The sequence below is a fragment of the Sturnus vulgaris genome, unplaced genomic scaffold (assembly GCF_052056855.1).
Source record: "Sturnus vulgaris isolate bStuVul1 unplaced genomic scaffold, bStuVul1.hap1 Scaffold_192, whole genome shotgun sequence".
NCBI lineage: Eukaryota > Metazoa > Chordata > Aves > Passeriformes > Sturnidae > Sturnus > Sturnus vulgaris.
The window spans coordinates 2,357,501-2,362,013 of NW_028276155.1; the positions used below are offsets into that span (position 1 = coordinate 2,357,501).

The 4,513-nt window shown below is 53.1% G+C and overlaps 1 pseudogene; it reads right to left on the reverse strand.

Moving 5' to 3' along the window:
- The window catches only part of LOC148218246 (28S ribosomal RNA), a 7,027-nt pseudogene extending 2,809 nt beyond the window's left edge, over positions 1 to 4,218 (reverse strand).
- Positions 4,219 to 4,513: the final 295 nt, after the last annotated feature.

A 4,513-nucleotide genomic window follows, 5' to 3' on the forward strand; every position in this document is an offset into this window, starting at 1 on the left:
TCCATAACATTTCTTCCCCTGAGTTTGGAGTCCCATAGATTGCAGAAGGTCTCCAGGATTTTGATGTTCCCACACATACTGTCCCATACTGTCCCAGGAATTACTTAGGTCATCGGCGAAGGTCATTGCTGTAACTTTTAGTTTGCCTCGCTGGAACCCTTTACCTTCTTTCTCCAACTTGCACAGCAGGGGGTCAAGAGCCAGATTGAACAGCAGGGGCGACATGGGGTCACCTTGCTTTAGACCTGAGAGGATGTTGATATTCTCGGTCTGTTCGTTCTTCATAGTGATATACATGGTTGTGTTTTTATACACGTCTTTAATGAGATGGATAATATGGGGATCGACTCCCCTTTGCTCAAGACCCGTGATGATATGCTGGCGGGAGACGGTACCGAAAGCCTTTGCAATGTCCACAAACACAACTCCGAGGTCACAGTGCTCCCGTTTTGCATGCTTAAGCACAAGTTGTAAGAGCTTGAGATTTTCTGAACATCCCGATGCCCTTATGAACCCCTTTTGTCTGGGGTTAATGGGATACGCTTTGGCCAGTCTTGCTGTTATGATTCTGGAGAACAACCTCAGCACCGTAGATGAAATGGTGATGGGCCTCCAGTTGTTGATGTCACCCATCTTGGCAACGTTGCTGGATTTTGGGATTAGGACTGTCCGGCAGCCCCTCAGCGCATCGGGGATCGTTCCAGATATAAGCCAGAGGTTGAAGATCTCCATCAACATAGAAAACTTTGTGTCTTTTTAAGCAGATGACCCAAAGTAATCTTATCTGGCCCGGGAGCAGATCTCTTACTCATTTCCTTGATGTTTTTCTCAATCTCTTTCCGGGTGATCAGAGCTTGAAAAGCGGTGTTATCAGCTTTCCCATGAAGTGGGAAAGAGTCAAGACTCCTGAACCCTACCGTTGTTTCCCATCTGGATCTGAATGCTGCTTGGACTGTGTTAGATGGTATCTGGCATTGCAAATCTTCCACATCATCCAGGATGATTCTTGCAAGTCTTCCCCTCTGTAAGTGGAACATTTTCTGGAATCTTAGATATTTCCCTCTTTTGATAGCTATCTTGTGCATCCAGTTAGTTGACTTGGATGCTTTCTGTCTTCGGGCTTTCTTCGACTTTGCTTTTTGGGAAGATTTTCCATCATGACAATTACTCTTTGGACCCTCAAAGACCTCCTTATAGCACTTATTCACCGCCTTTTGTGGGTCTTTTCCCTTTAGAACCTTCTTGAAGGCTCTTCGACAGTTGGGTAACTCGTGCGCCGCCAATTTCTCTCTGATGGCATCGTGATAATGGAGCTTCAATTCATTTCCCCTCAGCAGTTCCATCTCCTGGGGGGCCTTTTTTTGCACTTCTGTCCTAGAATTCACCTTATGCATTTCCATCCTAGAATTCACCTCATGCACTTCTGTCCTTTCACCTCTTGTGAGTGCTTGGAAGGGGCCTTTATCAAAAGGTGCTTTTTATCCCTTATTTGTTTAGTTGTTTTTGTTGGCAATCACTCCACAATTCTTAGGTTTACATTCTTGCACCCGGCATACTCTGTTATCAGCTGTCTTAGTAGCGCTTCCTCACTCTCTGACCACTCCTTGTTGTGGGCCCCTCTCTGTGATGTTTCCTTTGGATGGGAGGCCGCAATTCGCTCTTTATTTCTCTCAAAGTGATGCATCAATCTCTTATGTTGTCCCAGGCCAATCTTGGAGTTAAAACTTCTCTGGCATACCTCACACGTCCAGTCACCTGTTGGAACCAAACACACTGTCCCTTTGCATCGTGGGATATGACATTGTATGCTGCAGCAATTGAGATTTTGTTTACCGCACTTCGGACATTGGAAAATGATCTTTTTCTGTCCGTGATTTCTCAGCAGATGTTCGACTAATCCTGACATCCTGGTGAAATGGATGTCGCAACTAGGACAAGCCAGGTCTTTATCCTTAACGGACAGAACGGGTGTTTTTAGTAATGGCTCGCCCTTATTGGTTTTTTGAAGAGCAATGGGTGTACTAGGCTCTTCACTCGCTCTCACTCTGCACTCAGAGTTAAGTTCCTGAGCCAACCCAATGGGCGAGGTCTCATATGGCTCAGGAAAATCAGCCAATCCCACCTGACCAATACCTAGATGGAGTCTACCTGTGTCGGAATAGGTGGAGTTCATAAACTCCAAACTCACCAGATCGAATCCTTCATCATTGTGTATGGCAGGGGGAAGAGATGGAATGTTGGCTTTTTGGACCCACAGATCTGAAGGGTCTGTCTGAGTAGCTATTGACATGTACCGCAAAGCCAGTAGTTGGACCATTGTCAAGACTGGTAAAAACTAGTAACTGTCAAGATCAAGTGAGGGTGGTCGAAGTTAGCAGGTAGCCCTCTCCCACACTGCCAACTGTGTCCAACTGTAGCCCGTGGACAAGGCTCTGGGCAGCAACTCAGAAGCTGTGCCAATTGCCTTCTGGTTTCAGCAAGGTTGTGAAGCTACCGCTGGGTGGCGAGTCCAATCGGTAGGGAGAGGCCGATACGGCACCCTCACTGACACTGGGGCAGAAGTCAACTTAGTCACCCTATATGGGTGTCCAGCGGGACCACTAGGAGGTGTGACTTCCGCAGCAAAGCCCAGTTTGTAACCTGACTCTCTAAAGCTTCTTTTTCGAACACACATAGGTTATATATGTTCCCTTTCCGGGTTAAGTGACGGTGGCCCATCCACCGTGGTCGAAATCCGGTCATTTCGGCCAAGTCCTGGGCAACTGACGGTAACATGCTCACACCGCGGGGGCACACAGTGCGCGGAAGTGAGAGACCCACCGAGAGTCCGGCCTCTCTCGGACTCGGGTACGACCAGGCCCCCAGTGACGTGGCCACTGTGGGACATGAGTGCATGGCCCCTTCAAGTCAACTCGTGATGAAGCCAAGTGCACGGATGGGGTCAGGTACAGATCTTTGTACTCCCACCAGTGGTGGCAGTACCAGTGTGGGTACCCGGCGCGCCCACATGGTCGGAACAAACGGACATACACCGCAAATGCAATCACAGGTACACATGCCCCGTCGCATAGCTGCCTGGGTTGACGTATGTTCCACTCACAATGCAGAGGCCAACTCAGGCCAGCCCTGGCAGGCGGGGGCGCACACCGAAATTTGGGGGGGTCCCTGGTGGCTCACAGCAGCACTACCCCCCGAGTGCTGCTGTGCTTGATCCAGCTACGCCACCCCGCGGGACTTGGACGGGACATGGCAGACTTGGGTTGCATGACCCCTGGCCCAAGGTCAGCAGTGCCCAAGATTTGGAGGTACAACCGAGGGGAGTGGGGCTTCCCCTCGGAGGATCGTCAACTTCAGGTTGTTACGGGTTCCCGGCTGGCAACATATCCAAAACCAACCTGCTGCCAGCACATTTGTCCAACTCACTGGCCCGTGGACGAGGCCTTTGGGAAGAGGGCACTCTCACGGAGATGAGTGAGCCTCGACCATCAGGTTTGTTTCTGTGGATTGCGAAACTGCAAGTGGGGCGCGACTCCCACAGGCAGGGAGGGGCAGCACGGTACCCCTCGCTCGCCCTGGGGCAGAAGTCAACTTGCCAGCCTTGATGGGTGTCCGGCGGGACCACGGGGAGGTGTGACTTCTGCAGCTGAGCCCAGGTTGTAACTATACTCTCAGGAGCCGCCTCAAGAGAGTCATAGTTACTCCCGCCGTTTACCCGCGCTTCATTGAATTTCTTCACTTTGACATTCAGAGCACTGGGCAGAAATCACATCGCGTCAACACCCGCCTCGGGCCTTCGCGATGCTTTGTTTTAATTAAACAGTTGGATTCCCCTGGTCCGCACCAGTTCTAAGCCGGCTGCTAGGCGCCAGCCGAGGAGGGGTGCTGGCCCGGGGACCCCCCCCGGGGACCCTCCCCTGCGCGAACCGCGTGGACCCCCGCTGGCGGGAACCGACGGGGGGCGGTGGCGTGCGGCGATGATGGCGGCCGCCACTGGGGCGAAGGCCGCGGCAAGGCGGAGGGCGGGCGGAGGAGGAGGTGAGCGGCGCCTGCCGCAGCTGGGGCAATCCACGGGAAGGGCACCGACACGCGTCCAGAGTCGCTGCTGCGCGCGCCCAGCCCCACTTTGCACCCCAGCCCGACCGACCCAGCCCTTAGAGCCAATCCTTATCCCGAAGTTACGGATCCGGCTTGCCGACTTCCCTTACCTACATTGTTCCAACATTCCAGAGGCTGTCCACCTTGGAGACCTTCTGCGGATATGGGTACGGCCCGGCGCGAGACTTACACCCTCTCCCCCGGATTTTCACGGGCCAGCGAGAGCTCACCGAATGCCACCGGAACCGCAACGCTTTCCAAGGCGCAGGTCCCTCTCTCAGGGTGAACCCATTCCAGGGCGCCCAGCCCTTCACAAAGAAAAGAGAACTCTCCCCGGGGCTCCCGCCGGCTTCTCCGGGATCGGTTGTGTCACCGCACTGGGCACCTCACGGCGCCTGTCTCCGCCACTCCGGATTCG